Raw genomic sequence first — 16,188 nt, 5'->3', positions numbered from 1 at the left:
AACGCTGACGCAGTAAACCACATTCACACAGGCATAAAACTAAGTTTGTACCACTGATAACAGAGTTGAGCATTAATCGATTAAAATTTTAATCATGATTGATTGATGAATATGTATGATTAAAAAAAGAAATCATCGAAAAATCGACGATTGATTCAATCGATTGATGAAGTTAATCGTCAATCGTTGATTAAAAGAAGAAATCATCGAATAATCGACGATTGATTCAATCGATTGATGAAGTTAATCGTCAATCCTCGATTAAAAAAAGAAATCATCGAAAAAAAACATAAAAGCACGTAAACAGAGTTTGTATTATATATAAACCAAGTAACAATACACCTAAACTCAGTTTACATATTTTTCAGTATTCATACAGAGTTGATTCCGTATTTAATTTCGAAATTTCGAAAGTTAACCGCAATTAACTTCTAAAGTAGACATTTAATCGATTAATAAGTATTTAATCGTTCACCGCAACTCTCTCTCTAACGATTGAAGTAGACATTTAGCGAAAGTCACCTTTGCCTGCGCGCGATAATTTCGTGATCAGCTCTGATAAGAGCCGAGGACGCGGGAAATTAAAATGGCGGGGCGAGGACGCAGCGGGGATCAGTGTATCGTGCGTTGTAGAAAATTTTATTACCCCAGTCACGATAATAAAGTTCCGGGCGATCGATTCGACCGCTTTTCCACCCTCGCGTTGTCCACCGATGAACAGGAAAAGTTTTTTCATGGTACCTGCTCTCAGTCGTGTAACCGTTTGCAGGTCTGTGTTCCAAGCGCTGCCAGCGAAATATGCTAATTAAATCGTTTAATTAAACTATGAGGGTGCGCGTATCGCTGACCGACCGAAACCAGCGTCGGAATTTAATTGCACGTTGAACCGCTCGCGACTTTTACACCGGGAATATTTCCCGCTGGTTTACTACTATGAACCGTGTCTGGTCCCGGGGTGTTCAACAGTCTGTTCAACCCCCCGTTCGCCACGTTAATGAAGCTGTAAAAGACCGAATTGATTGTTATTCCGTTACGACCCCCGGCGGCTAGCCGTGCTGATTGCGACATTGTTTTTTTTAAGGCCTCGTTAAACCGGAAATATTATAACGCGGTTTCGCGGGACGATGGTGATGCTGTTCCTGCTGCGAGGATTATGCGATTTTTAATCTATGTGCTGTGCCATCTTTAAATCTTTGCGGACGAGGATTTTTTTAAATATTAGAAATAATTTCCTGAAACTGTGCCAAATTGCATTTTAAAAAGTTTTTAGTTGTGAGAAAAAATTTATATACACATCTTTTGTTACTGATAAGGTTGTACGGAAGAGTTCTTTAAATGAATTTTGTATAACAACGATTTAGGATTGCTTCAAATTAATCCACGATATGGTCGATGTCTTTATATTGCGAAATTATGACAACAAGTCATTACAAAACGAGAACACACCTCACACAAGAAGCATTTCAATGCGATTTTTATCAGTTAGTAGAATAATGAAATGATTTAAATTTATTTGCAGCTTTAAAAGTGTCCCGAATGGAAAACGTGATCGTGTCTCAGGTGAAAAACGCACCGTGCAAATCCCCACGGGTAATTGCGAGAGCCGGGCAATTCCCATCCGGAATCGCGACAATCTTCTCGGGGGACGATGGCGCTTTCCGGGCACGCGGGAACCGATTTACGATTGCGTCACGTCCGCCGTTTGTTGGTTTTCCCGAGACTGTGATCCAGTCTACGTCCCCAGAAACGAAACGTCCTGTCCCTTTTTATCTCTCTGATTCTCTCTGCCTCTCTCTCTCTCTCTCTCTCTCTCTCTCTCTGTTCCCCTTTTTCCAACGGCCGTCGCCCTGTTTCTCTCCGTGTAATTGCGATCGAACGAGCTCCACCGTATAATTCCTCGAGCAACGGTGCGATTCGTCGATCGATGAAATTCATGAGCCGAGGCTGACGAGTGAATTTCATTTCTTCGGAACGACTCAAAGGCTTTGTCAATCTTCAACAGCGCTCTTGCCAAGCCACGCTCGTCGGAGCCATTGTTCAAGAATTTTTCGTCGAAGTCTGACTTTCGGGCGAACTCCGTGAACTGGAAAGTACTTTTGAAATTATTTCGCGATGCTGAAATTCAACCGTGTTAACATTTTTGGCTGGCGGTGAGGCGGGAATATGCTTTCAGAATCTGTCGGTGAAACTGCTTCGGTAAAAGTACTTAATGTGTGATCAATTTTTATATTGCAATTTGAATATTTGAAATTGTTTCCGTTCTCTCACGGAATCTGTTGTACAAAGTGGTTGTCCGTTGGTTTTTAATAATCCTGCAGAATTTTTAAAAAATTTTTGCAATCATGATTTTATTAACGATATTTTAATGTAACGAGCTAACTACAATTATCTGAAAGTCCATTACTGCGAATTTTATGCATTAATGATAAAACGAGTAAATGAAATTTAAAACAGCAGGAAAAGATTAGAAGAGTATTAAAATATTATTTCCAGCTCGCTAAGATTATTAAAGAGAAAATAGACACTAGAACAGAATAGACAACAGAATTTTTAAAAAAATTTTGTAATCATGATTTTATTAACGATATTTTAATCGAACAAGCTAACTACAATTATCTGAAAGTCCATTACTGCGAATTTTATGCATTAATGATGAAACGAGTAAATGAAATCTAAAACAGTAGGAAGATTTAAAGAGTATTAAAGTATTATTTCCAGCTCGCTAAAATTATTAAAGAGAAATAGACACCACTATTCAGCTTCTATCACAACTTTTATTTTGCATATGTCTACTCACGACTAGACAACGAATTTCTGTGCTTCGAAATTTCCTTCGTCGTTTAATAATCTTAGAAATTCTTTTAATATTATTTTTACTGTTTCTAATTGCAGCCATCCATCGCTACTTTTCTTTTTTGTTAGCTTATACTTTTTGTCACTGTCTCCAGTCCTTAGCGCCCATTGTTTGCGCGACGAAAATATCGTCAGCGTCCGTGTTTAGGAACGATCGAACGGGAACACACAGGGGCTGGCGAAATTGTTTGTCGGTATCGTTTGCCCTGCTCAACGCCCTGTAATGGAGACGACTATTCTGGGCTTGGCCTGTGTACTCGCCAGGGTTCGATGGACGCTTGACCATAAACCGAGCTAGCTGAAGTTTAAAGTACATCTTTCTCACCATTTTTGTAATATTTCTGCTGCAGTTTGTTCCCTCTGACATTATTTTGTACATATACAAAAGCATGAAATTTTAATTTCAAATCAATCTAGTATGTACAATAAAATATTGTCATCTTTACGTGGATCATTTGCAAGTGTTTTGACATTTTTGGTAATATTTTCCAGCGATTAATTCCCTTTGTGCCATGCTTTTGTACATATGAGAGATAGGATAGTCGGGCGACTACGATCGAGTGCGATCGATCTGTTCGGGTTTCTTCGGCGAACCGTCGCGTCGGAAAGGTGGTGGAACTGTGTGAGCATACATAAGGACGAGCACTGTGATTGCTGTCGGTTGTCAGTTGCTCTCTACGGATCCCTCCGCAATTCTTTTATACGTATATATAAAAAGCATTAAAATACGTTCCTCCAACCGTATGTTAATCTCAAATTAATTTAGTCCGAGCACTAAAAGTCTGAGACACTTAGTTGGACCATTAGCCAGTATTTCCCTGTGACCATTTTTGCAATATTTCTGTAGCAGTCGGATTCCTCTTTGTGCAATTATCTCGCACGTAACTGTGCTTAACCTTTTGCACACCATATTGAAAGACAGGACCTTTTTAAGCGTCCCGCGCGTAATTTTTCCCGGGGACATTCAGGCCTCTGTTTCTTTCTTTTTGAATATTACGGTTTCTTTCGCGTTGTTTAATATTAATCACTGAAGAGGGAACGACATTTTTCCACCGGCCCCGGCCGTTTCTCTTTCATTCGTTCCAGTTTTTCGCCGGTCTCCGGCTTACGCAAATAATTACGTAAATTCTTTCGCCTCGACAAAGCCAGACGTTTTACGTAACTTCTCTCGCAGTCGTTAAAAACGCCGTGTCGGATTCGCCTGCAAGGGCAACGGAAAACTTATTCGCATTGCCTCACAAAGACCCCCTTTACAAATTCTTTAGAGTCGCCGAGAAGCGACCAGAAAAAGGTGCGATCCTTCAGAGTTTCGCTCACTCAGTGTAACAACTGTTTAACACGCTCACTATCGACACAGGTCCTCGCTGAAATGCCAAAGCTGTCCTGAAAGTTTCTTTCGCGATGTTTACGTTTAATATTGTTAAATAATGCGAGCATACAATCGGGGGTGAAATTAAGCGTGGACACTCGTGAAAACTTCTTTAAAATTGGTCTTTTAGATGTTAAAAAATATGTTTTTATCTGTGTAATGAAAATTTAAAATATGCCGTTTCTAAGATCCAATTTAAAAAAAATTTCGGGTAAACTTTACTGTACCGGATTCAAAACTTGTGCCTTTCTTCTATAAATTATGATGTATTTGGTATGTAATCCAGTAGATTTGTACCCGGGGCGGCTGCAGATCGAAGTTTCGATCCTGTAGGATCAATGGTTCAGGAGCTATGATTGTTTAAAGTTGAGCAATCTGCAGCGTTTTTCACAGGTAAGGGCACCGCCATATTGGTTTGTTAGCGAGCAGAACCGCCGCGCCAGGCCTTCCTGCCCCTCTCTCCGACCTAATCTACAAACCAACATGGCGGCGCCCTTATCTGTCAAAAATGCTCAACTTTAAGCAAGCATAACTCCTGAACCATTGATCCTACAGGATCGAAACTTTGATCTGCAGCCGCCCCGGGTACAAATCTACTGGATTACATACCAAACACATCATAATTTATAGGAGGAAGACACATATTTTGAGTCCGGTAAAGTAGAGCAGGCAAAATTTCTTACCCATTAGCTAGTAACCTAGTAGAATCTAATAGAAGTAAAAATACCCTATGAGAAATATTAAAGAATAAATGTAGTACACACGGAATTGGAATCAAGGACCACTTTTCTCACGTGAATATGGCGACTCAGTATGTGTGGCGAGACTTCACGACCAGCTGAGGTCAAAAACTTCGGACTTCCGGGGCTTCCATCAGCGGTAGTTCGCTCAAAGAAAATTCCCGTGCGAATGCACCGGGTCGAAGAAGTTAAAAACCCCCTATACAGAAGTTCCTACAGAAAGGTTGAATTGGAACTTGTGTGATCCGACTACGGACCTTTTCCTCCCTTTATAACCCTCAACTTCCTACTTCGGAACCATTTTACTAAATAATCACTCAGCTTCCTAAATTTCCGATAATTCGTACTCTTTTAATCATTTTAATAAGTTTGAAATAATGTAATAGTATTTTCAAATTATTTAAATATTTTTTATCGTTCTGCAGTTGATCTATACATTTTTTTCGTGATGCATAAAAATCTAATTATCGTCAACTTATTAGAGTTGTTAGACGAAACAAATTTTAACTTGCTCCCGATACCTCGTAATTGACGCAGAATATTTTAGTCTGATTTTTAAGGGGTAGTTTACGCGATTAGGAAGATTGTATCAAATTGTGGCGGTACTTTTGAAGGGTGGCGATTAATTTGTCCCCTAATTTAGCAAGAAAGTTCTAAGATAATATGGGATTAAAGTTCGTGCGAAATTCCTCGCCGCACGCGCGTTCCACGAGGTTAGTTTCACCCTCTATTTACATGAGGGGGATCGGGTCAAGGCTGAAGCCGCGTGACCTGTTACTGGTTAGTTTTCTCGTGATTTTATGGCTCCGCGAAACGGTAACGAGCTATCAAAGCGGTTTACTGCTTGCTCACAGCACCATAAACAAGCGTGTTGCGTAATTTTCTGTCAGTGAAAGGGTTTGAGAAGTCAACCATATTCTCTCTCCCCCGTTGGGGATGAAGCAGTTCACACACTGCTTGTCACGTGTTTCATTTTAGTGGCATAGCTCATTCACAAGTCGAATTATTGTCAGTGACCAACGATTAAGTTAATAAAGGGTAAAAATATTAAGCAATCTTTAGATATTCTTTAACACTCCACTTTCCACGTGTAACATTTTAGGAGCTCACTGTGACTCCTTTACAGGCAAATCAATCTTTTTGACATTGGCAGAAGACAATTATCGAGGTCACAATTAAGGGCAAGAATATTCAGCAACTTTTATATATTTATTAAAGTCTGTAAAACGTAGTAGTTTTCATTAGAGGGTGCAAGGGAAAATCGTATTTGTTCTCGGGAATTGTTCATTAATAAATAAAAAAATTAAACACTTCTATCGAGAAAAAAAATTAATAATTTGTAAGGTATCATTATCCAGCAAAAATAATGATTCCACATTTCTTAGCAGAGCGTGGTTTCGATCCACGGACCTCTGGGTTATGGGCCCAGCACGCTTCCACTGCGCCACTCTGCTGTTGTGATTATGGAGGTTTTATTAGCATTCATTTTGACAATTTATTAGATGTGTTAATCAATAATCTGTTGGATCGTATTTCTAGTAGAGAGTTTGCTATTTATTCCTGAATATATTAGAACTCTAGAATAATTCCTTCGACATCGTTTATCCTGTTCGAACATCTCACAATGATTTCATCCCCTAAATAATGTAAGAAACAGATCAATTATTTGTATTTAATTTTTCATTCTTTCCAGTTTGAATTCAGTCCTGATCAGTCCAGATTTGGTCTGGCAACCAAATAATTAATTTGTAACACAGTTTCCGTGCCGGATAAATTTATAATAACATCTTCAGTCAAACCACGGCATTTTGTACTTTTTAATCCACTTCACGGTAAAAGGAAATTTTGAATTCCATCTTCATAACACATCCCTCGATCAACTTACATCAACCACATTTATTAAAATGAATCGTGACGTAACTTTCGCAAACTCCATGAAAAATGCGTCTCCTGTAACCAAGAAAAATAATGAGAGATCATTTCGAAACGATGGACCACAAACACCGTTATTTGCGACAGCTAATTTTTTTGTAAGAGTTGAAAAGCGTACACCGTTCACGAAGAGCTCGTTGCTTAATAGCAGAATGTATAACGAAACGTCCCCGTCCATTGGCCTTCTCTCTGACATCCTTTAATGCTTTGTCCATCCACGGAGAACCACTTCACTTCCGGCCGTATCATCGTTACCGTGCCGCGTCGCAAATAATGCCGGCCAAGGAAATGGAGTCTTGCAATCAATATTTGAAAAACCATCGCCCGGTTACTCTTACGGAGATCGCGATAGAAAAAATGTATCTGTCCGGTGTGCTGGGCTGAAATAAAAATTTATTGCATATTGCCCGAGCCCTGGCCCTGCGGAGCCTCGAGTTTAACGAGTTTCCGAAACTTATTACACGCGGTTGTGTTTGGGAAAGTGGCCTGTGTACGGGGAAGTTAACGGAGGTACATAGTACATAGCTAGATTCAATATTAAATAATTATGCCAATATTCTGTGGAAATTGATGTGTAAAGTCTGTGCAAATTAATAAGAAAACCCAATTTTCTAAACAAATAAATTCGTAATAGATCAATAAAGCACCCCAATTTTTCTTTATTAAATAATCTCTTATACAGGGTGTTCATTTGAAAACTTTCCAGCCGAATATCTCGAAAAGTATGAAAGATATTAAACAAGTGTGAAACACGTGTCCAAGGATTTCGAGGGGGGAAGAGGGGGCAGTATCAGTTTTTTATTTGGGTGGCGTTTTCATGGCCATTCGAAGGTCAACTTTGTTTTTTTAAATGGAAACCTGCGCATAAAAAAGTGCGCGTTTTTTCACGCGCAATAAGATCCCATAATAAAAAATATAGGTCTATTATTTTATAATTATTGAAATATCCAGGGTACAAATTTCAATGGGAAATAATAGAAAAAATATGTTGATTTAATCTATTAATTGTATTAATTTGTTATAGTCATCTTAATAAATTTCACGCAATAGCATTTCTATTTTAAATACGCATGCGTTGCCAAGGTTACAGCAACGATAAATTAAAGAATAAATGGTATTTTTGGTCGAATCGAATTTTAATTAATGCGTCCGCGAACGAGTTCAATTTATGCAGAATGTGCAAACGAATTCGCGGTCCAGAAATTGCGATAAAAATGCATAAGATGTAATTAAGGCAGAAAACAAAATGCCGGTAACGAGAAAGCAGTATATTTTCGAAATTACAGGAGTTCTGTTTTCCGCGACAAATAAACGGGACTTGCAATTACTTGCATTTACATAGAGCATCATGTGCAGAACAGTTTGGCCATCGATTTTCAACCGGCCACGTCCGAACTTCGATTAACGATGGTCGAATTTCAGCTCGCGAGCTCTCGCTGCCACATTTTTCGCTCCTTTTTTTCCCCGTCGGTTTCCAGAGGGGAACGCGTTTACCACGATATTTTATATTTAGTTTGCGCGCCGATCATTCTGTTCGCTTGTTTTCTTTTTACGTCGTCGATTTTTCGGTCTCTCCTTCGGTTCATCGCGAATAAATATTTCCCCAGCAAAGGACAAAGGGCGCGTGAGCGAAAAACGGCAACAAACGATTCGTCGGAATGTTTTCGTTTCCTCGACGACGGAATACCTGATGGCGTTTATTCGAATCGCGAGTGGATCTACGGTCAAATATGTCCCCAGCGTCTCGATGGAACGTGGCAGCAACGTCGTTTCCGATATTTGTTTAATATTTTTCATGTCCGGCATTGTTTAATTCGATGCGATAGCCAAATATACTACACTCCCGTGTTCACCTCGTCATATTTTTGTATTTATTTTATGTCAAAATTAAATATTCTTCCAGTCTGGATTAGATTTATTGCTTTGGAGTTTTATTGTTCTTTTATTTTTGAACTTCTATTCATTCTGGTCGTTAATGTGCGACCAAGACGAATTATTATTATCATTTTGTATGTTCAAGTTAAATGTGAGGTTAAAAAATATTTTTCTGAATTGCTGTTAAGCGTAATTGTTCTTTTAACAATTTCCCTACAATTAAATGCGCCATTGCCCGGAAGGATTGATTTAAAAAAATTTAAACCATTTATACCACGTGTTTACTCGTTTAAATAACACAAACATATTTCCACAACTGATATTTATGCAAACTTAAATTTTCATAGTTCATTACGCGAGCAAACAAAAATTAAATTGATTCCATCAGCCGGAAAATTCCTCGTGTGGCAAAAATAATATACAAATTCTTTTAATACTAAAATTGTACTAAAGCACCAATAGCAATGTTCAATTGGATCGAAGCATAAATAAATTACCGCCAGCAATAAAATTGTGTTTGTATATACTTTTCCTCGGGCAGCTACAAATTCTCCCACGCCATAAATGCAAAAAAAAAATCCGCAGTGCAATCGCGCTGCATCAGTCGACGATGTTCCATTAAAAAAATATATTAAACGTGCACGTAGCGAGTGTATTGAGATTGCTGTACGATCCGACGAGTCGATAAAATATTTATAAATACAAATGCGCGACTCGCAATTATTATCTAACATCGCAAACTCTATCTGGCCGCTTTTCTGATTGCAAGTTTGATAAACTGTTTCCGGTTAGAATGTTCCGACCATTTAAAATGTTCTAGCCGCTTAGGGACAACGTTAAATTAGTCCTGAAAGTTTATGTAATTCGAAGTTACATAGTTACGAAGGACGAATGTGTCTATGGTAATCTCGCGTGCTTCTTAATTACCACACGCGATCATAAGTTTCAATTACTACTATATTCCTGGTGAACAAATACTTCAATCCGAGTAACTATTAATCACAATTATTCTTCATTTTACAAATGGCAAGTATTCGAAAATAAAAGGTACCTTTTGCAACATCGAATTTTAATTTTGCCTGCATGTCGAGAGGTAAATTTGATGCACAATCTGCAAACAAATTATTCAGTTGGCAGGAACGCGCCTAATTCGACTGAAAAATAATCCTTTGACGACGAAGGTCGCTCGCGCCTACGTTGATCCTGCGTGCCTCCGGATTTCCACGCGCGAACGTAAATTCCAACTGCGGGAACACGGAGGCGAAAGCAAATATTATGATCCCCGTTTTGGGGAGAGGCGGTGTTGACACGGTTAATATAATATTTTCGTGAAACGCGACGGAATAACGTCGCTCAACGTACGCCCGATCCTCGCCCGGAATGAGCGACGCTTCAGCCGCTGGCTCGTTCCGAAGGAGCTGACAGCGCTGCACACTGTGTCCTTGTCATCTGCAGACTGCTTTCACGTTGACATGAACAATTCCGAGGACCCTGTGTCGATAGGAACGCCGAACTTCCTGTCCAAAAATCTATCTTCGACGGAACAATCGTCGACTGGATTTTTTTACATTTGGTCAATCTTCGTCGTTGACTGGCGTATCTTTATGCGAAACAAACATTTTCATCGATTGAAAAGAACGGGAAGCAAGTGAACATTTGTTTTCAGTTTAAAAAATATTTCTTCATTTAGCAAATGATATTTTTTGGGTGACATTTTTCAATAAATTTAATCGACAGATCTTTTACTGTTCGAAAATGTTTTTTCATTTTGTATAAATGATTCTTTCAACAAGACAGTTTTCAACAAAGTAAATAAACAGCTCTTTCACTGTTAAAACATATTTTTTCATTTGGCAAATGATTCTCTCGACATTTTTCAATCAATTTAATCGACAGATTCTTTACTGCTAAAAAATATGTATTTTGCCGAACGTGGCACTTTTATTATCGAACAATGATTTTTGCTAGTCAACGACAGCATATCAGGGAATAGATTTTCCCTCGGATTAATATTCTACTTTCGAGCGGCAACAAAGTCACGTTCGCGTGACGCCGGCCGATGACCTGTAATTAATACGCGGAGATCGATTAAACGCATCGACCACCCCACGGTATAATCAAGTTAATGGAAAAATGTTGAACAGCAGCGCGTAATCGTTCGTAATAACACGCTGGTAATCAAGCGGAAGCCCTCGGGAAAAGGTAGAGTTCTCCTTCGTCTCCGCTCCGAAATTCGAAATTCCGAAGTCGTAACTCCTGTTCTTATATTTTTTCTTCTACTTCTTCTTCTTCATCTTACTCCGACGGTTATAATTGAATTCTTGTGTACTGGGATACGAAAGAAGGAATTTTTGCTCCTCAAAGGCGGAAAATATAATTATCCTCGTTTGAAACCGAAAGAACACCATTTCTATTATCTATTTTCCCTATCTTGCTACAATACTTTGTTGCTTTCATCTCTCCTCTCCATATTTTATAATATTTTAATCTTCATCGTACGTCTAATAGATTATACATTATTTTCTGTTGCAATCTATTAGCTAATAAATTCGGAGATCACACCTATTCAATAAACATTGTATTATAAATATCAGCTACCCAATAGTTTGATAGCGTCACAATTCAGTAGAAAATAAATTCAATGATCTTACTTATTCAATAAGTTGATAGTTTTAAACATTAAACACTTTTTTGCCATTCTTTGAATTTTTAATACATTGTAAATATTCTTTAAATTAACGGAGAAAATTAATTTTGCACATTGAGTGAAATGAATTTATTTTTTGAAGACATTCCCATCAATTTTCATCATTTCAAAATTCTTTTGTAACATTTTGACCAGAATTCCGCACAACACAGAATTCCACCGTAGAAATCGAATCCTGCAAATCTTGAACTCCATTTTGCAACGTATAAAAGAGCCGATGTGGCTAAAGGGTCCTACGTACTTTCTCGTGCAGGGCACTCAGCAGGTGTCCATCTTCCGAAGTGGTTAAATAAATTCGACAGACTGTGAATGGCTTTCAGCCGCAATTTATTTCACGATATCGATGCCTTCATCTCGAGAACCGCTCGTCCATCTTAGGTTTCGCATGATCGAGTCCACTCGACGCAAACGAAAGTTCGTTACGAAACCGACGCTATGCGAAAAAATTTCTATAAGATCTCGGAAGCTGCTTCTATACTAAATGGAGCAAATCGGGAGAAAATTACGATCGAAAATTGTCCTACGAGCCTCGAAGCTCGCGATCGATATCCGTCGAGGACAACGTGCAGGATCCTTGAAAAGAATCTTTTAGGGCTTCTCCTTTTTACAAGCGTAGCACTCGTTTACGAGTCGTTTTAGCAGATTGAGGGAGAAGGAGAAAAAGATTGGATCAATTGACGGATGAAAGCAGTTTTTGCTTTATTGTGATGCTTTTTGGTACTTCAACATTCCTGGGATTAGTTTATAAAGTTTCCTCAGATTTTTGTTGAAAATTGATGATTTAGAGCTTTATGCAAAATAGAAATTGTCCCAGTCCATTCTGAGCAAGGAAGTAGAAGGAAAGTGTATATTCAATTGACTGAATTTCATATCAGGAAATCAGAAATTTTTAACTTTTTTAAATGTAATCTTGCAGAATTTGACGAGGAAGTTCCGGAAATCCAAATTTCAATGTTAGGACTTCACTGGTTCAAAACTTATGCGTGTGTAAAGTTGAGCGAGTTTAGAATTTTTGATAGGTAAGGGCGCCCCGCCGCGCCGTATTGGCTGGTCAAATCTACGTTATCGTCATCACTGCGTGCTTGTGCTGTCATCTAACGGCTCCGCTCGTTAGACGACGCGCGACACTGACTGCATACATACCAACATGGGAGCGCCCTTACCAGTCAAAAGCGCTGAAAATCGGTGAACTTTAAACATACGTAACTTTGAATTAGCGAATTCCTAAGATTAAATCTTGGATTTTCAGAATTTTCTCGTCAAAACCTACAGGATTGCATTTTAAAAAGTTAAAAACTTCTGATTTCCTCGGGTGAAGTTTAATCAATGTAGAGTTACTATGAATACTTCTCGTGCTGCAATTAATACAAATATAGAGGATAAATGCAGTAAGATATTCGAAGAAAATGAATAAATAGGGGAAAGTAGAATAAAAAAATGCTGAGTACAATAAAAACGATAAGAATGATTTATGAAAAGTACAATAACAATTACTATTATCGTCAGACAAATCTACCAAAACCAACAACTATTAAAAAAAGATGGACAGTTAGACTTCTGTCCGACTACTTTCTGTCCATTCTACTTAAACCCCTCAAGGAAGAAACATATCGAAACGTGCTTTTAAAAAGCATTCTCGAAACTCGACTTTTCACTGTCCGTTCCAAGATTAAATCGTAGACGTTTCATTACATTGTGAAAAGCTACGTAATTATCCCAGCCCGGTAGATTCATCTGGCAATCGAGTTGCAGTCGCGAATTCCGATTCGAGTCTCGCAAAATCGAACGTAGGTCTCGAGGCCGAAGAGAAGGAGAAAAATAAAGGAGGAGATCGAACGAAACGCAGCGAAATTTCAGGCAAGTCTGGAGCGCGTCGTTTCCGCTCGAATGTAAATGCGGGCTGGCTGTTTAATGCAAATGGACGACGCGACATATTTTTTCGTCGGTGAAGTTGGAGACACGGCAGACACCGGTGATGCTAAATGACGGAAAGTTTCTTCCTGTGTTCGTTCGTTTCCCATTCGGCCGGCGTGCAACCCGTTCAATGCGAAAAAGCTTGTCACGCAAGTTAAGTGTCGCCCGTTGTCCGCCTTCAATGCAAATCCACGGGAATTCTAATTGTGCGCAACTGCCGTTCGTAGACCCTTCCGACACACACACACAGACACGTGGACGAAGAACATTTTTCCAGCGTCGTTTGTCGTCCCGATTTTTATTCTTCCTCTTGCGAATTTTTCTGCAGAATAAAAATTTTCTCCTGCTACATCGAACTCTTATTATACACGATTTTGAAATAACACGCTTCAGAAAAAGGTACGCATACACAGTGGATGCGAAAAGTATTTGATCACTGAATTTCCCAGTCCTTGCAAATTTATTTGCAAGCACCGGGATAGGAAGTTTGTTTTGTTACGAGCTGCGTACGATAGTGATGTAAAAACTATACCACGGCGCGGAATTGTTCGTTTTATTGTGCTCTGTATGTATATCCGCAGATGTTGTAAACGCGTAACAGCCGCGTTCTATTTATACTTTTTTTTGTTGCCATTTTTCACATTTTCATCGAAGAAAATACCGTGAACGTGTATACTGTCAGTAAATCAAACGATGTTCGTCTGTGAATTTGTAATTTTAATGTCGCAATGACGACGGTTTTACGAGGCTGTGTACGCAACAAGTACGTTGTCCTTTATAGACAATGCATGCTTAAGCGTTATGCACTGTTCCATCGTCATATACAGGGTGCGGCCGAATAACATGTACAAGCGGCCACGAGGTGGGTCGTCATGAGAAAATAATCCAAAGCTATCGAGAAAACGATAGGAATCGTCTGATACGTCTGATCACGGCCGACCCTACTTATTGCATACACTATACAGTATTTTATCGATATAAGTCCCCAACACGGGTCTGCTCAGGGTCATTTCAACGCCAGGGATACTATTCTTTGAGTTTTGCCGAACATAGAGAAGTGTAAACATAACTAATCCGATAACAAACTTCTTTATTTTTCATTATTTTTTTATGAAACTTTCACCAACATATTCGTGGCACTTTTCTAATGCAAAATGATACCAAATATGATACAATTCCGATGATATTTGCTTGTGTAATGAACGATGAAAGTTTTCGACGCGAAGAAGGACAGCGTATGGGAAAGAAAGAGACGCAAAGAGTCGCAGCGTGCCGGCACATTTCAAAGAATTCCCATACGCTGTTCCTCCTTGCGTTCGAAACTTTCATCGTCCATTACACAAGTAAATTTCATCGGAATTATATCATGTTTGCTACCATTTTGCACGAGAAAAATTCCACGAATATGTTGGTAAAAGTTCCATAAAAAAATAATGAAAAATAAAGAAGTTGTGACATCTGGATTAGTGTGGTCTCACCGATATACCCGAGCCGTATGAGTCATACTACTCGGCGACCGAGGCCTCTCGAGTTCCTCGGCCCCTCAAGGGGATACACCCCTCAGTAGTGGGGATAGTTCTGGGACATTTATCGGCCAGACATTTAGGACATTTATGGATAAAATACTATAGCACGCAAACCTGACGGAACGCGATTTTCTCAAAAACGAGGCGTCAAACGAAAAAATGTTATTCCATTTTTTCGATTTATATTTACATGGAGAATGCTTCTACCAGCTTGTACATGTTATTCGGCGCCAGGTGTCACCCAGTGCAGAATAATGTTTTCAATGAAATGCTTATGTACCTACGTATTTACTTCAATATCGTGTTTCAAAGTATTGAATGGCAGTGTGTGTTGACTTATACTTCTCCATTTTAGTTTTCTGCATGTTTTAATATCGAAAGTTGCAGTACGTTGCTAACAGCACTCAACGAAATCAGCAAACAACTCGACAAAAATATTGAACACTTTATTGTATTAAAAATAGGGTAAATTTTCCTCATGTAAAACATGCTTTTATTTTTTTTTTTTGTAAACAGTGGAAACGTTGCAATTTTTTCTCTCATAGCTATCTTTTTCTCTCTCCTCTCTTTTTCCGTTTCACGGGCACGAAAGCTCTCTCCTAAACGAGGATATTTAGTACTCAAAATCACACGCGAATTCCATGAATATAAAATCAGAAAATATCCACTGAAATCCGATAACGGACGAATGCCGTTTAATTCGTTCAAAATTCACAGTGTTACGAAAGCCATCGATTACAACGGATTAAATTGTCGTTGTAACCGGCCGTAAAAACTGCATCTTGTTAAAAAACTGTCCCTTTGATAAAGAATTCGCACCCCTATTTCATTCCACCCCCCCTCTCTCTCTCTCTTTTTCTCTCGCGATTTCACCCGCTGCGTTTCCGGTTTCTCTTTTTCAGTGGCTTTTGACTTTTTTGTAGGAGTGACCGCGACACATTAACGAGCAAGATTGAGAACGGGCGATTAATACCGACCCCTCTTGAAACGCTTCCGAGACCGCCATCAATTATTCGTCGCGTGTGACGATTCCGACTTAATTCGAATCTAAGTAATTTTCGATAAATTCTATAGATAGCTCCGTTCGGATTTATATGTACTCCTCGAAAGTGCCTCTGCGAAAAACTGTGCTTTCCTCCTTTTTGATAAATTATTTTTCTGGAAATGTTTCCGCAAATGTTCCTTTTAATAACGTTTTTTCATTAAATCGTCATTGGCGCGTGCTTGTGGCGTCACCGAGCGGCTGTGCTCGTTTCACGACGCACGACGCTC

The 16,188-nt window shown here is 39.0% G+C and overlaps 1 protein-coding gene and 1 non-coding gene across 2 annotated transcripts in view; one reads left to right on the top strand and one right to left on the bottom strand.

Moving 5' to 3' along the window:
* The window catches only part of LOC143210869 (uncharacterized), a 156,621-nt gene that overhangs the window by 103,825 nt on the left and 36,608 nt on the right, over positions 1-16,188 (top strand). The window lies entirely within an intron of this gene.
* Trnam-cau (transfer RNA methionine (anticodon CAU)) lies at positions 6,345-6,416 on the bottom strand. The gene has a single exon. It is a non-coding gene; the product is annotated as a tRNA-Met (tRNA).

The sequence above is a fragment of the Lasioglossum baleicum genome, chromosome 7, assembly GCF_051020765.1.
Source record: "Lasioglossum baleicum chromosome 7, iyLasBale1, whole genome shotgun sequence".
NCBI classification, from domain to species: Eukaryota; Metazoa; Arthropoda; class Insecta; order Hymenoptera; family Halictidae; genus Lasioglossum; species Lasioglossum baleicum.
The sequence above is the reverse complement of the archived record's forward strand: the minus strand, read 5'-3'. Positions and strand labels throughout refer to the sequence as shown.